General features: G+C 33.2%; 1 protein-coding gene across 1 annotated transcript in view; it reads right to left on the bottom strand.

Moving 5' to 3' along the window:
- LOC136981441 (vasculin-like) overlaps positions 1-18505 on the bottom strand; it is a 76859-nt gene that overhangs the window by 40239 nt on the left and 18115 nt on the right. The window contains exon 3 of the mRNA XM_067277768.1: positions 12207-12455. The gene's annotated coding sequence lies outside the window, so the exon portion shown is untranslated. The remainder of the gene's footprint in view (positions 1-12206; positions 12456-18505) is intronic.

The raw sequence follows: 18505 nt of genomic DNA, 5'->3' as shown, positions 1-18505 counted from the left end.
ATTTTTGGCTTATATTTTTAAAATCTTTTTATTATTTGAGATCTATAATTTTAAATATAATACTTATATATACAAGCTATATTTACTATATTTTGAGATAAATTTTAATATAATTTTAGCTAATTTTCTTCAAAAATCTGCTAAACAACTGTCTCTAGATTTAGGCAATTCTTTATATACATCCATTTTGGACTTTTTATAAGATTTCACTTATGCAAATTAATAAAGTTAATATATACAGGACAAATAAATATTCAAAACTGAAAAGATCATATCTCAAGTCAAGATAATAGTGAAATATGAAATTTAAAAAAATCAATGACAGCAAATATTACTTACTATCCTTGCTATTTGTATTTATATACAGTATTGGTTTTTACTTCTAAAATACATTAAAGCAAATGAAAGCTACTCACTGACCTTCAAGTATTGTTTATTCATGTTTTATTTACAATGGCTTTGCCTGTATAATAAGCTCTCTCATGTTCTACCTAATTGCATATTTTTTGGTATTATATAGAAAATGACATCTTCCTAAGTAAATTTAATTACTTTTTACTATAAAAACTAAATATTTTCCAAAAATACCATATTAGTTTATTAATCAATTAACTTATATAAATAGTTTATTTATGATAAGACATCAAGTCTAAATTATATATCCTTAAATCTTAGAATGCTTTATTCTAATGACATATTTAATATAACTATCATCCCCATCTTAAACTATAAATATTATGAAAGACAAACTACTGTATATGCACAAAAATATTAGAAGTTTAAATACAGTGTGATCCTATTGTGAGTATGTAAGAGAATCTGACACAATGAGGAGCAACTTTTTTTCTCTCTCTTTACAATCTATAAATACAGTGGATGATCGGTTAACAAACAAATCTGATAATGAACACTTTCACAAAAAATTTTTATGTTCAGACAATGAATACCTCACAGAACGAACATAAGCAGCAGCAATATAAAATAATGAATACCGATTGGTCTTCCCTTGTCTTCGGGCAACAATTTGAAACTTTTCGGAGTGCAGGAGATGTCGGTATTGACACACAACCCAGTATATACTGATCAGATAATATTCATCTGAATTTTGAAACTCTCCCCTATAATTCCAGCATTTTATTTTTCTGACAGAAACAATTCTTTTATGGTATTCACGAGACTGTCAGGCGGGCACTCGTTAAGTTTGTATCGATTTTTATTTTCAAAAGGTGAGAGTATAATAGCAAAGGTAGAGAGTGGGCAGAAGATGTCTGATGTCGCTGGGCAGTATGGCTTGAACAGGTCTACAATAGGCCACAGTTCAATCTTATCTAAGAAAGATATTAAGAAGACTCAAGCAGCTAAAAGAGTAACAGAAATCACATCTGAGAAATAAAGAACATTGAAGAGCTCATAATGGAACCTGAAACTGATCTGATGACAGAAGAATGCCAAGAACTCTTGAATGAAGAACACCAAAAAACTCGGCGAGATATGTTTTCTTCTGAAAAAGAGAATTAATGCCAATATCTGCTATTTAAATATCGTTAGAAGAAGTGGGAGGATGTCAGAACGACAGTCAACCGGCTTAGAATGACATCCAAACCAAGGTGAGGTTAATAGGCTTGGCAATCTCTACAATTACAATGCTATTAATTACTTCTGAAAAATCCTGAAAAAAAGAGAAAAGCCATCGACATTAGATAGATTCTTTAACCTCCACAGATGGAAAAAACATCACTAATAAAAATGCAAGACTGTGTATATATGTATTTTTATTATTACATATAAATAAATCTAGTAAGAAAGTATATATTTTTTATTTTTTGGGGTCTCCAGAACAAATTAATCAAAGAAAACCTATAGTAAATCGATAATCGGTTAACGAACAATTCGGATAGCGAACAAAGTCTTGGAACAGATTATGTTCATTAACCAATCACCCATTGTATTTGATACAATGAATATCTACTGATATTTGCAAGAATAAAATATTCTAATCATATATAAACATCCTGAAGCCCAATATTTTAGTAATATGCCAAATGATTACCAGATTAAATTGTTTGGAATATTACTAAAATATTGGCAATTTAATCCAGCAGTCATTTCACAAATATTCTAATCATAAGTACAATGAAACTGAAGTCAGATAATCTGCAAAATTATCAAACTAAGATTAAGCTAAGTCAATAATTAAAAACAAAGTAATTTGTCTAGAAATAGGTGGTTAAGATGCCATTTTGTTATAATTTTAATAATTATAAATTAATTTTAACTTGGAATTTCTGAAAGAAAAGAATTGATCTGGAATGGGGCTTGAACTTGTTACTTGCACTTACAATGCAGATGCATTGCCAGTTAGGCTACCAAGATCTCCATACAAACTGTTTCCAGAACTATTAATTTAGACATAACAATACAGGTCACTCATGGCATTGACTGGGAATGACTTTAAGAACTTAGTCTGCCTCCATGGCACTCAGCCAACTATTGTTTTACTCCAGCATCGTGTGCATGTATATAAACAACTCCTCAACAAATCTGATTTTTGATTAAAGCTAGACAATCTATCAAATTAAGTTGTGATCAAGCTAAGTTAATAATTACATACAAAGTAATTTGTCTAAAGGTGGGCAGTTAAGCTATCATCTTATGATAATTTTAATAATTATAGTAAATTAATACCCACCTCTAAACAAATTACTTTGTACTTAATTATTAACTTAGACTAATCACAGTCTGATAATTTGGCAGATCATCTGGCTTTAATCAAGAATCAGGTTTGTTGAGTTGTATACGAAATTGAAATTGGATTGGGTCTTATTGTTTAATAGCACAAAGACCTCTTGGGCCAAACTTTGCCATGCACTCTTGTAGATTTAAACAATTATAAAATCTAAGAAAACAAATAAGATCAGTAGTGTATCACAAATAAATCTTATGTCCAATAAATTAAAACAATAATTAAAAATAAACAGCTTTACACTAGTAAAATCCAAGAATAAATGTATTACATCAATAATATAAACAGAACAAGCAATTATTAATCATATTTTTAATTTATTTAATTTAAAATATATGCTCTCCACTTCAAATTAGTAGTGTCTTGCCCCTGTACAGTACATCATACTTTTCCGTTAGCAAGGGAATCATGCTAATCATCTATCCAACTCCTTTCAGGGAAAAATTTTCAATTAAAATAACATGACTTCCAGTTTGCATCGGAAGTTCATTTAACTTAATTGGGACTTCCTGCCCTACGCTTTCCATATCTAGGCTTAAATTTTATTTATCTAACACAGTTGCTGACATTAAGGAAAGAGACAGATAGATAACAGTGGGAATTTGTAGGTCTACAATTTTTTCAAATTGAAGCCCAATTATATATCGAAAACATCTTCAGTGTAAATATATGCTTTTCCATTGAAACCTACCAAGTGCTTCATTTTCTTCGAGTTACAGAGGTTTAGAGAAGTTTTAGCATATGCATTAGAGAAGTTTTACCATATTTATTAAGAACAATGTATGTTACATAATATAAATAGAATGGGGTTGGGAGAGATTACAGTATCTTGCCAAATTATTAGACTCATGCAAAAAAACTTGATTTGTTAGTTTTTGATGTAATAATTAAATAAAAATGCAATTATTAATATTATTGAAAATATTTACGTTTATGTTTTTGGATATTAAAAATTTTAACATAATAAAATTCAAAAAATGAAAATCATTATTTTGAATGACCACCCTAGTGTTTCTATATCATAAGGAATGCTCTTTATACAATTGATTATTTTTGTTCTCATAAATGGGCTATGCTTCTATACCTTAATAAAAACATCTATTAGTTCCCTTTATATAATAGAAAGTTTTTATTTTTTTACAATTACATGTTGCCATATAAAAAGATTTAATAAAAATGTTTGGGATATATAAGTGTGGGAACGCCAGGAGGTAGGACGGAGTCGGACCTCCTTTTTCTTCAGCGTTCAGGTCGGCAAGACCCACCCCACTGTCAAGGATGGCAAAATTTTTAGGATATCCCGACTTGTCGGGACTGGGTAATTAATTGTCAGGTCGAGTGGAGGAAGTGTGTGGGTTCGTCGATAAGTTTACGGCGATATTCGAATAAACGGACCCAGGATGAAAACACATGATGATGAAAACATGGTGAATATATATTTTATGGTTAAGGCCCCGTTTAGAAGAGATCGTAACAACTGTATCGTAATAAATAAATTAGTCTCTCTTTGTTTTATGGCTTCTATGGCTTCTATCTCTGAATTTAAGGCTGATTGAGTTGACAAGGTGTCTAGGGAGTAGACTATGGTCGCTTGACCAGGGCACGTCTCCCGAGTTAAATTCTTTCCTTTGTGTATGTATATATGTATATATATATATAAGGGTTGTTTACTAGAATTCGATCGACCTTTTTCTACGCTCAGCATGCGATTATAGTGTTATCGATAATTTCAATAGTCACTTAAAGTTTAAGGGGAGGACGATCGACTCGTGGCAGGAGAAATTAATCGAGGTATGCGGCTACGTCTACAGCATAACCCACGGTGGGTCTTCCACCGGGCCGCGACTTCGAAGTGCATATGGGGGCATGATTGCTTTGTCCCCCGTCGTTTTCGCTTCACCCATTTCGCTTTCTAGCTCGGATTCCTCTAACTCGCTTTCTAGTTCCGACGGTTCTTTCGGTAGTGGAGGGAGTACAGAGGCCAGAATAGTTTCATCCCAAGGGTCGGGTAGTTCGCTAGGTGGTGGCGTGGTCCTTAATGTGTCTTCTCCTTGTGATACCTCTGATTGATCGACGGTCATGTCAGCGTCATTCCGCTGTATTTTCGGTCGCTTAATCTTCCTATGGGCCGTACTTCGTCGTTTCTTTTTCCGATTTGTTATAGCGTCCCTGGTGAAAGGCGCTTGGAGCGTTCGTATTTTCCCTGGTTCAGGAGGACGTTTCTCCTGACTCTTGGATCCCTTTATCTTCCATTTTATGGGTTTGGAAGGTGAACAAAAGTGAATGACCTTTCCATCCGGTAGAATCACCTGGCTATTATGGAAATCGAGATTCAATCGCCCAGTTTCGAGAATGTCTCGCCCTATTATGCCGTCACACGGAAAGGTGATCTCTGCTCGAACGATTCTGCAAAACTGGGGGAACTTATGTCCCTTTAATTTAAAGATGGGAACCGCCGTGCCTACGGTTGGAACGGAATTTCCCTGTGAACCTGCTATCTTCCTTTTGATACCAAATTTAACAGGCGCTTTACCCTTCAAGTTGTTTGCTAGATTAGTTGATATAAGCGTGCCTTCAGCTCCGAGATCAACTTGCATCTTCACAGGAATATTATTAATGTAAACTAAAATGATAGGTTTAGGTCTGGAAGAGGTTCTCGTTAATCCGATCCTGCCTTTCCATTTCGTGTCGCTCTCCTCTCCTGTCGAATCAGTATAAGGGGGAGAAAAAGTTCTGCAGGAATCAGTATATCGTCATTTCCACTCAACTATAGGATTTCTTTTAGGTCTAATTCGAGGTCGTTGACCTTTGACACTTCGCGCTTGGCCTCTCCAGCGATCTCGATCCTCTGCTGGAGACTGGGATCTGAATCGAACTCTATTTCTATCATTTCCTATGTCGTTATTGTTATTATATCGGTTCCGGTGTTGATTTTGGTCACTCGGTCGGTCGGATCTGCGATTGGGATTGACATAGGTGGGATTCGCAACACTTCCCTGACCGTCTCATCTCCCGTATGGGGTCCTATAATCACGTGGAATTGTACCTCGAGTGAGCCCGTCCATTCTACTTTTAAGTTCTTCCAGCGTCTCCGTTAACTGGGTTAAATTGTCTAACGAGGGATGTTCGGTCGATCGCTCCGAAGTTCTAACTGTTCGCATGTGCCCGCGTGAACGCGCCGTGAGTTCTTCAATTGTTTCCTCATTAATCGCGGCATCTAGAGCCTCGTCAAAGGATTTTGGGGCACGGCTCATTACTCTTTGTTGGATCTTCGGCGTGATTCCGTTCAAGAATTGGACCTTTAGGCGTTCGTCTAACTCTTTTCTTTGCACTCGCTGAATGATAGCGGTTTCTGCCGCATCCGCACCGGGTTCCGGCGTGATTTCTATCTCTGTCGCTAGCGCTTGCAACCGGGCGGCATATGCTTGGACATCTTCATCCCTTCGTTGAACGCAAGAATAAAATCTATTTAATCGAAAAGTAAGAGGCACTCGATCGAAGCGCTGGAGCATAAGTCTTTTAAACTCATCAAAATCGTCAACTTCTTTGATTCGCCGATCCTTTCGTACGAATTCCCGGGCTATCCCGCTAGTTTTAATTTCGCTACTGCCAGCATTTGTGCTTTCGACCAGGCGGCAACCTTCATAATATCCGCTAACGAATCAAAAAAGTCCATTACACGGGGGCCTTGCGGGTCTCCTGAGAATACAGGCAGCAATGGAATTATTCCGCCTAGACCGCCCAAAGTAAGGGGGTTCGGTCCTGGATTCGCTGGGTTAGCAGGCCCTGCCACGGCTTGAGGATTGGGTTCCATTATTTCTACTAATTTAAAGCAGCTTGGATATCCTTTCTATACTTGTTCTATTCCTTCTACTTATAATTAAGTCCCTAATTCGACTCAGATCAACCTTGTTACTCGAATATGGCCTTTTTTTTCTTATCGATAGTTCGAAGAAGTCGAACCCCACTCCTGACACCAATTTGTGGGAATGCTGGGAGGTAGGACGGAGTCGGACCTCCTTTTTCTTCAGCGTTCAGGTCGGCAAGACCCACCCCACTGTCAAGGATGGCAAAATTTTTAGGATATCCCGACTCGTCGGGATTGGGTAATTAATTGTCAGGTCGAGTGGAGGAAGTGTGTGGGTTCGTCGATATTCGAATAAACGGACCCAGGATGAAAACACATGACGATTTATTTAGATGGACAAACAAAATACAGACATCTACAGCGTCCCGTCCCTAATTGCGGGAGAGAGAGAGTTTACACATGTGGGGGATCATACCTCGTCCTCTGATATCTCGGTTGGAATCGAAGGTGAAATTGTCTCGGCTCTCCGGTCGTGGAGGTAAGCAGGAGGATCGGTCGGGGCGGCTCGTCGTCGGCGGCTTCGGCAGCTTCGAGGGTTCGGCCCTCGATTCTCGGGACTGATCCTACGGGTCGGGCGTCTTATGCGGACCTTCAGCGACCCCGTTCTTAGATATCTCTCCCCTTTATATACTCCAGGTCTCGTCCGCTGTGATCACCAATCGCGGGTGATGAGTCGATCTCCGTGACTCAGAGGTCGGATCTGGAGAGGAGGGAAGCGTGTTTGACGGCGGAAGGCTGCACATCCTTTGAATCTTGATCGCTATCTCCCGAGGGGATTTGAACAATAAAATTTTAAAATCTGTTGGGCCGGTTTAACCCGGTCCTTACATAAGAAAGTAAGAATAACAAGAAAAAAGATTCATTTTTTAAACAATATTATGAAAAAAAAGTAGAAAATAAAACAAAAAAAGTATGATTTTACTTAATAAGTCTAATAATTTGGCAAGTTACAGACTATTTTCAAAATGTCTTGTTCAAGCATTGTAGTTTCCTTTTGAGCATTTTTCTGTTTAAAATTCTAAAATAAGAATACTTGAATTTAAGTTCTATTTCTAAAGCCTTTTTCCTTTCTGAAAATTGAGCTGCTGCTGTTTCTCTCATGTTTTGCTTATTTCTCTTTTTTCAGCATACATAAGCATAGTGAATAAAGTGCTTTGGATATGCCATATTTTAGCAGAATGACCAATATCCCGGTCTATCTGGGGAACCATAAAATCAGATATTTCCGTATGGTAAAAACTGGCATGCCAGTTTATCCCAGGGAATGCCAGTTTAAGTGAGGTTATACATCCCTCTCTAGATGGCACATTTAAAAACTGTGAAACTTTCAGCATTACATCAAAAACTACAATTATATGTTTAATTTCTTAATTTTGTCTTCTTTCTAATGACATAAAATACTCATGCAATTCTGAAGTGCTTTTTGTGTGTGTGTTTTTTTAATTGTTATTTGATTCAAAACTGCAAAAATAAACATATTAAATTTAAGAAACTTGCTGTAAATTATCTCATCTTACACAGATTAACATTGGCATTGTATGAAATTTGAGAGGAAGGTGTTATTTTTAAGGTTGGGATAGATGGTCAGTGTAGCCCACTATTACTATTAATGTCAATTAGTTTAACTGTTTTATTGTCTTCTAAACCAAAACTCTCTTCCTGATTTTAAGTCAAATTACAATGTTATTATTTTATTTTACTTAGAAGAATGTTTTCTTTAACCTTTAATTAACAACTAGTTTTGTTAAATCTGATTAATTTTAAATTTTAGTCACAGTTTAACCAGCATTCTGGTTTCCACTGTTTTTATGCGGCATGCCAGTCATGCCACAAAAATACGGTACCATAACATGATGTTTCTCTGATTTAAAGTGGCATCATAGATCTGGCATTCGCAGTGACAGACCTTTATTTTATATTTAAAAAAATACACTCAAAATTTTTAGGAAATCCACATTTTATCCATGTTCACACACAAAAAACAGCATATAGTTTAACAATTGTTAAGAAACTTATAACTGTCTCCAATACTTGCTCCAATACTTTTTTATAAAGCATAAAAAGTGATTTTACATCATTAAGAACATTTGAAAGTGTTGGAAGTTCTTTAAACTCTCTAGCAATGATATATGCAGGAATGCAGCATATTTTCAGAACCCAAAATTTCCTCAAAAATTATTGCATACAAGCACACAAAATAAAGCAATAATTTTTGAACTAATTAATAATTATTTCTATGTATTGTGAAAAATTCAAATTAAATCATACAAACAATTAAATAGATCTACTGTACAATATGTCATGCAATACTGAACTGATAAATTAATGTAAAAATTTTTTAAATTAAAAGAACCCTTTAAGCATAGGTCATTGCCATAGGATAATATATATAATTATATTCAAATTCAAACTTAATTAGTAAATTTGGCCAATGACCAATTTACAGAGGGCGTTAATAAAATTAACAACTCTGTTTTAGTATGTAATTTGTACTAAACTCGTACTTAAGTTTATGTAGAAGTTAATTTTTTAACATCTAAAAATGAATTTTTTAAGACAATGACTGTCAGACAATTCTTTTTCTGAAAAATTATTATATTATATAAAAAAATTATTTAAGAGATGTATTAGTGTTTTGCAAAAATACAAAAAATTTTTTAGAGTTTTTGACCGACTTTTTCATTATTGTTATTTGTTTATTTGAAAATGTACCATATTTTTATGTTGTTTTAAAATCTATTATAAAATAGAAAATATTAACAAGAAAAAAAATATATATATATATATATATGGAAACTAAAGCAAAAGGTATATAAAACAATAACACTTCTATTTAGCTATTTAATCAAAACAATTCTGAAAAAATTTTTAAATACTGTTCATTAATTTGTAAAATTTCCATATGGAAAACAAGTGAATATTTCATTTTAATTCAAACTGACAAGAATTTCACCTATTTAATAATATTGAGGAGATTTTTGAAATTATAAAGAACCAAAATAGAAATTCCTTTTTAAGCTATTTCAATTTTGATTTTCATAAAAAAATCAAAACCATGGTTCTGTAAATGGCTGAGACTCATCCCTACTGTAAGCACATAACCATATAATTAGGCAGCAATGTAACAAGTGACTGAACTGATCAGTAAACAATGTGAATAAATGTTCTAATTTCAGTTTTAACATATTGTTTGATTGTCAACTATGAATTATCTCATAATTGTCAATGGAACAACAGGCACCATCTAAGAGATAACTCATAATAATGTTGGCTGTATGGTTGTATTTTGCCAGATACAACTCTTCCCTGAGTAAGTAATTATTTTAACTGATTAGTTGGCATTGGGAATGAGAACATCATCAATTGGGCATTACAGAACTATAAAAAAGTTTAAAATGTGATAAGTTTTTTGTTTTGATTGCCAGATACAAATATTTTCATAGTAAATATACTACCAAAGTGGCTAATTTGTGCCTGGAATATGAATGACAAATCAATTTAGAGTCATAAAAGAAAAAGTTTATTGAGAAAATATTGAAAAACATTTATTTGTATTATAATATATATATATATATATATATATATATATAAACATCCCAAAGCTCAATATCTTAGTAATATGCCAAATGCATAACTGGTGTAACTATCAACACACATGCATGGTAAGTGGGAGATGTGGGTACAAGTCCCACTCTAGGTCAATTCTTTTCTTCCAGAACATTCTATTTATTTATTAAATTTAATAAGAAATAGCACTTAATGTCTACCTCTAGTACCAAATTATTTAGAGTTTAATTAAAAATAATAACAGTAAAGTAGCCCACTTTAATTCAACAGTCATTTGGCATATTCATTTATATTACTCAAATTAAAATACAGGATCCTTATATTCTGGCAAATTTCCCAATTAATAAGCTTAACTAAGGTGCTACTCCATTTTTTTGCAGTTATTGCCATAATATTTTTCTAACTGATTTCCTGAGACTGCTTTAATTTCTCTAAACCTTGTGTGTGATCAAGACATATTCTGCATCCCTGGATATCTGTTACTGAAACTGTTATGATTTTTTTTCCTGTCAAAACTGAAAAGTATTTGTCTAATTTTGATTTTTTTCTAAATTTAAGTTTGAACTGGTAATTCTAAGGGAAAGGCAAGTCACAGCTTACATAACTGGGTAAGTTATGGATGAGCTTCAAAACAAATTGCTTCACTGCTAATTTACAGTTTTCATAGAATTTCAATAAATGTGTAGTTTAATCTATTTAACTGAATGTGAGCAGAAAAACTAAATTAACTTCTTCTATAGGCAACAGATTCTTACTCTAACTTATGTCTTTGACCAAAGAAATAGATTCAATAATTACTCCAGGCTTCATTATTTGAAGATTATTATGGAATAATTTAAATAAAACATAATACAAAATATTATTGTAAATTTTTATAGTAAGATTTTAAAAAGCAAAAATGGTCAATACTCCGATCACTTGATCTGATTCTTATTTTCGTAATGAAAAGTCTTGCTATTGAGAATGCTTTTCCTATTCAATTGATGTGGGTGGAATAGTCTTTAATACATTTAAGAAAAGACAGGTATTATGTGTTTTTTCACCTGTAGCCTCAAAGATTTCTAGTTCTTTTGCGAGATGCATTGAGTACTTCTTTTGCTCTCTAGTATTCTTGATTTGTCTACCTCGGCTGCTTTAATAGCAGCATCAAGCTTATAGACCAATAATTCAGCAGTTTGTTTGGATTTAATAATCAGGTTTATGAAGAAAACTTCATACTCGTTTGTATCCTTGCCCAATACACACAACCTGGCATAATGCAATTATTGAAGCTACCAGGCACGGTTAAAAATTAAGGCAGCATTGGCGCAATTATCCCAGATATTACAGGTTCTGACAAGTAAGAATTTTCAGAATCCTGCCACAAATACTATACATATTGATTATTGACAATCTGTGACATGCCATAACAATCAAAAATTTAAAAAACTAATAAACATGCTTAAAATTAATAACTACAAATGTATTCTAACAGTTTATGAGTTAATTATACTTTCTATTCACAAAATTTCCTCAACCTTAATGCAAAATAAGAAAAAAGTAAACTTTTAAGAAATTTGCAAAATTTTCCGGATGAGAAGAATTTCACAGGATATTTCCCAGGTTAAAAAACAGCCTGGATTGCCAGGATCGGGTTAGAGAAACCCTAGTTCCAACAGCAAAACTCTTACATTTTATCATAATTTTGTCATTCATTATATCCAAAAATTTTTTATATTTTTATTGTATCAATAGCTCTTTTGACATTTGCACTTTCAAGCCATTGAACATCACAATAATTTTGAGTCAAACCAAAAATTTTTGCAGATTGAATCAATAAACTTGTGAAACATTGGGAGAAGATAATTGCAAATGATGGAAATGACATTGTTAAATAAATAATTATATTTTATTTTTAAAAAATTATCTTGCAATCCCAAAAGTGCAAAAACTTTATTCAAACCAATACTTAACCTTTATGATTTTACATAGGTGGTAAAATTACAAAGCATAAAAGAATTTTATGTAAAATTTAAACTCATTTCTTACCTGCTGGCAACCCAGTGGGAACCTTTCTTCTAAATAGTGAAGCTTTATCAGTTTAAAAGGAATGACAGAAGTAGCAAGGAATTTTCAATATTATTCAATAAAAAATATGTACACAAAAACAACTACATTGATGATGATCCTTAATTCATTTGTGAATGAATAAACACTGTCACTATTTTGGAATGCGTAATTAATTACTGTTATTTCATCATGCTTGAATTTTCAAAACCACATATAAATGCATAGAATCTGTAAAAACAAATAAAAGATTATCTATTTAAAAATTGATTTTGTAGTGATATATTGTTTATAGTATATTAGCATAAATGTAAAAATTTATATGTAATATTTTTCAATACCAGCTACAAATTATCAAAACTACAAAATTATTGAGCAAAATTCATTCCAACCTAGATAACTGCAACATTTACAATGACAGAATATAATAAAGGAAGAAATAAACTCAGTCCTCGATACACTGCCAGGATATCTTCTGAAAAGGTTGGCCAGAGGGCGAAATGCTGTATAATGAATCATTTATTTGTGTGCAAACCCATACAAATTCCACCAGATATATTTCAATTTAACAGAAAAATGTGAAATCAGAAATTTTTAGTTAAAATAATAACAAAAATATTTTTATTTAAAAAATGCAATAATTAATGGACAGAGTATTATAAAAATATATTAAAGACTTAGAAAAAAATATATACCAATGATTTTAAGCTGAAACACAAGCAGAAAATCAAAACTGACCTATAAAAGCTGAAGGGTGTTATGGCTAAAAATTGTATAAAGAGGACTGAGCATATTTGTAATTTTTGTTTGATGACAGTTTAACACTATTTTAAATTATGATCCTTATTACTAAGGACAAAATTGATAATTTAAAAAAAAATCTTTCCTCTGTCAAATATTTTGATTAAAAAATCTTCCAGTAATTCTTTCTGGAAAGACATGACTAAAACACTAAGGCTTTTTTGGCTGCAGATATTCCATTTTTAAATGGAAAAACATATTTTTAGAAAAATGTACATCTTAACAAGAACTTCTGAGTCAACATTACAGAAAATCTATTTGAAAAAAAGAAAAAAAATATGAAAATGTTTTGGGATACTCGAGAGTAAAGTATTGTGGAAACTGTTTTACCTAGCTCTTGATAAAACCCAAGATCTCTTGAATAATTTGTATTTACAGTTTTAATTGATTTAATGACAAAGTAATTCTGAACAGCCAGACCTATTGGATTTAGTAGAATTATCTAAATTGCATTTAGATAATGCTACTAAATCCAATAGACCTGGTTAGATAATGCTAATATTATGATTGCTATGATAACACAACAATTTGTCAAGCAATCAGTAATGTAATGAAGCTGCTTTGTAAAAATGAAGAAATAGGAATACAATATGAAAATCTTGTTATCACAGATGCAGCATCATATACAGTAGTTTACAAATGATAGAGTGCATTTCATTAACAAAAAATCCAGCAACATTTGGTGGCACTATGTTATGATATTTTATTTTTAAATTATTATATATTTTTAACTATTATAAAATGGCAAAAAGCTTAATTTTGAGGGTAGGGGTAATTTTATGGGTTTCATAAAAAATTGTAAATGCTAATAACGAATAAAATCATTAAGTCTGACCCTACTGAACATACAAAACCCTCTTTATCGCCCTACCCCCTTGACCTTTAATCACCAAAATTTAATAGCATCAATCACCCTATTTGGATACACAAACCTCACTGCAAAATTTCAGAAATTTTCAACAAAAAGGATAGGAGTTGTTAAGCTTCAAAAAAACGTGAACAAAAATCATGCCACCCACACACACTAGCATTCACACATATACCCCCTAAATTTTTTTTTTGCATTTCTCAACGTTTCAAGATCCCAAGTCCAAAAATGCAAAAATCAGGGGGTGTCATTTTTTGACTGATTGCCATACTTTCCCTCTGTTATATACAACAGCTGGGAAAGTACTGATAAATAAATCAAACAACTTAGGAAGTTGTACTATACATCAAATACAGTAGCTCAAAAGATTTTTTATGTGTAGTTTTAACGTGGCTGGTATCACCATTAGATGGCCACGATGCCAGATCCAAAAATGGCAGCAATGCAGGAGAAGCAATTCATGTACTGTGATATCGCAAGCTAAAATCACTTATAATTGTGCAAAGACATTTCTGCTCAGAGTACAAACATGATCCCCATTAAGGACTCCATCAAATGTTGGTATCAAACAATTCAAGGACAACAGTAGTGTGGAAAAGAGGAAAAGCTCCAGCCACTAGATCACCAGTTGGAGATATTGTTGAATCAGTAAAAGAAATGTTTGCACAAAGTCCAGGAAAATTGATTCGTCAAGCCAGTTTGGAATTGGGAATCCTGCATTCAACACTTGTGAAAGTGTGGCAAAAAAAAATTAAAACTGCATGCATGCAAAACTTAGTTGCTTCATAACCTGCAATTATGATTTAATTGTAATGTTCTTTGATAACATCTTAGAAAAAATAATTTTCACAGATGAAGCAATCTTTCATGTTTCTAATCACATTACCCATCACAACTACCACATTTGGGGTCTGAAAACTCTCATTAAATCCATCAACATGAATGTAATAGCCCAAAGGTCAATGTTTGATATGGATTGACTGTGGATGAAGTGATCAATCCATTCTTCAGAGAGCCTACCATGACTAGCAATACACAAATCTCAATATGCCGCAGCATTATGCCATACCACAGTTGGAATACCAGAAACCAAATGTTTACTTTCAACAAGATGGTGCTCCACCACACTGGGCATGTCAGTGTGGACCTGCTGGATGCCAAATTTCCTGGTCACTGGGTTTGACCATGGCAGATGACCATTGCGCCTTGGCCATCATAATTTCCAGACTTTACATATCTGGTGTTTTGGGGATATGTGAAAGATCATGGGTGTGCATCTAAAGCGAGCAACATTGGTGAACCTAAGTGACTAATTATGGAAATCATCCAAACAGTTACTCTGGAAAATGTGAACACATGGCAAGAAATGTGATATTGGCTGGCTGTTGTTCGCATCAGAAATGTAACCTATAATGAAGTCTTCTAAAGGCAACTATTTTTTGATAAAAAACTGAACTGTTGTATGATTTGAGGATGTACTATAGTTTGCTCCCTATGGAATTTCAGAACTGAGTATATATTTGAACTCGGGACCAAGACGAGTTCAACAATACCCTGCTTTTGGACTGGAGACCAAAAATAAAAAAGTTTTGGTAAAAAAGTATGATAAAAAAAGTTATCATATTTATGATTTCTTGCCTTTCACAATGCATTCTATGCCATTTTAGAGTTTTTCACTAGGTGGCATTTGACTGTTCATGCTCCAACAGACTCCTCCTGGAGGAGAGCCGCCGGCAGGCCACCGAGTGTTTAACGTCACTAGTTATTGATTCACGGTAGAACAGAAGAAAAAAAGGGGGGGGAAACATATACTGAACTACAAGCAGTGCCACCTAGAGGAAAACTATAAAATGGCATAGAATGCATTGTGAAAGGCAAGAAATCATAAATATAACAACTTTCTTATTTTTGCTCTCCAGTCCAAAAGTAGGGTATCGTTGAACTCGTCTTGGTCCCGATTTCAAATAGTTACTCAAAGTCCCAAAATTCCATAGGGAGCAATCTATAGTATCCCCTGATTTGATATATAGTATATCTTTCTAAGTTGTTTATTTATAATTCATTAATAAAATGTGCTCAATCATATTGTATCTGTAAACACCCCATATAATAATCATCATATATAATAAATTCCTTCATTATACAAGGTAAGGCATTTAACCTAAAAAGGTAAAATATCTCAAAATGAATCATTGCAGTGAAAAATGTTTAAAGTGAAATGTCGGGTCGTCAAATGTTTGTATTCTGGAACACCAGAAGTATATAAATGGTGGTTTCAAGTTTGGACAGACTGTCTTCAAATTAATTTTCAAAACTTTTATTTTAGTTTTGTAAAATTATTAGCAATGTAATAAAAAATGTGTACTGTATTTATAACTGCCTTTATAATAAATAATTCCATAAGAAAGTTGTATAACTAAATAATTTATTTTAAGATTTTTAGCAATTATTCAAGGATTATGAAAATTAAAAATGAACTATTTTGCCTTTTGTATAAATTATTAATCCAGCCCTTTCTTAGAGTAAATCACTGTCTTTATTCACTTAACAGTGCATATAAAAGCCTAAAAACATTTATACAATCATTTATTAAGTGCACAATAGCATCTGGTTAAAAATATATGCAAAGAAATAATAATACAAAAAAAAAATCCCAAAACACCTTAAGAATAAATCAAGTGCCAAAAGTAATAAATACAAATATGATTGAAAAAGCACTGTTTTAGCAAAGCATCTTGAAAGGTACTGTACATCTGTATGAATTCTTCCAATTTTTAATTAATATAAAATGATTAAAACCCCAACTACAAGTAATTAAGACAAATATCATAAAATAAATATTTTATTTGAATTTTATAATAAAAAAATATTTTCAAATTAAAAAAAAAACAGATCTTAAATGAACTTTGTTTCTTGATTTAAAAAAGCTATTAAAAGCATTAGTAGTCAAAAATAAAATTAATATATACAAGGGGGCTTCAAAAAGTTCATGGAAAAAGAATACTATGAAAAAATTATTTCAGTTATGTTTACTTTTCAACATATGCTCCATTAAGGTCGATACATTTCTGCAAACATTGATACCAGTCTTTAAGTTCGTCTGAGTAGAACTGAGGTCTTGTGATCTGAACCATGTCAGAGCAGCTCTTTTTACATCTTCAACTGATGGAAAATTGGCACCTTTCAGTGATTTTTTTCAACTTGGAAACAAAAAGAAGTCAGATGGGGCTAAATCAGGGCCATGTTCAGTAATGCAGAATTCTTGCTATGCTGTGATGTTGAACTCGTTTCTAACTACTGCTTGACTCCTCCCACCACTAGAATTCTAGCTAGTTCAGTCAGCCTCTTTTATCTATGCTAACTTCTACTAGTGACATCATCGTTTTTGTCTCATCATACAATTTGCAAGATGGCTGCTTGTGTTAGACTAAACGTATTATATTATAACAATCACAAAAGTTATTCTCTCATTCTAAAATGACTTTGAAATGTAAAATTATCATATGTCAGTAAAACAGATTCCGAATACATTTTAACGGAAGACAATGATCCATTTCGTTGATTACAGTTAATAATTGCTTCATTAATTTTGTCACAATCTGATGCAGCGTCATTTGAATAGACCAGTTCATTTGCAACAATTGTTGCAAACATAATTTTAACTTTGTCCACCATTTTGCCCAGTTGTCTAACTAAGAATAATCATTCAATGATGCTCAGAACATTCTTAGCTCCGCCCACTAAGCAACTTGGAATTCTAACTTAGGTGTTCTGTGTTACTGAACATGGTCCAGGGCTGTAAGGGGGATGTCAGATGATTTTCCATCGAAATTCACATAGTACAGCTCTTGTTTACTGAGCACCATGAGCAGGTGCATTGTCGTGGTGGAAGAAGATGTGTTGATGCAGCTATCCAGGGCGTTTTTCCGAGATTCTTTTGGACAGTTTTCTCAAAATGCCTTCATAATAAGCAGTTGTAATTGTCTTCTTTTTCTTGAGGAAGTCAACTAGCAAAATCCCTTCTGTATCCCAGAAGACAGTGACCATGACCTTTCCTCTTGAACACTCAGATTTTGCTTTGACTGGTCCACTTCCACCCCGTGGCAGCCACTGCTTTGAATTTTGTCCTTGGGATCATACTGGTAGAGCTGTAAGGAACTGAGTCCGAACCTTATTTTTTATTTTATTATTATTTCCGTTTTATTATCTTTTTGTTTGGGGTTTATGTTTATTTAGGACGAAGGTTCCCCACCACTCTCTTGTTAGTAATGAAAAATGAAGAAAAAACAACTCACGGAGAAATAAGCGCCATAGGAAACATCTTGCGCACTTGCGCTGCCCGGCGGAAGTAACAGTCCGCAGAAAAAAAATGGAGGGGGGAGTCCCCACAATCACTAGTAGAGAAATACTTGATAAACCGTCTTAAACATCCCAGAAAATTATGATAAATATTTTGTAAACGGTTTATAAGCTTTGTCGGAAACTTAAAGCTGCCAGAACAAAGTTAATGTTAGCAACTAAGTATGTAAATAAGAGGAGTAACCCAGCTCAAGTGTGACGTCACCTCACAGTATAAAACCCGTACGTTAACCGAAGAAGGAGAGGTGATTTC

Source organism: Centruroides vittatus, unplaced genomic scaffold (genome assembly GCF_030686945.1).
Source record: "Centruroides vittatus isolate TY-2023 unplaced genomic scaffold, ASM3068694v2 contig_754, whole genome shotgun sequence".
Taxonomy (NCBI): Eukaryota; Metazoa; Arthropoda; class Arachnida; order Scorpiones; family Buthidae; genus Centruroides; species Centruroides vittatus.
The sequence above is the reverse complement of the archived record's forward strand: the minus strand, read 5'-3'. Positions and strand labels throughout refer to the sequence as shown.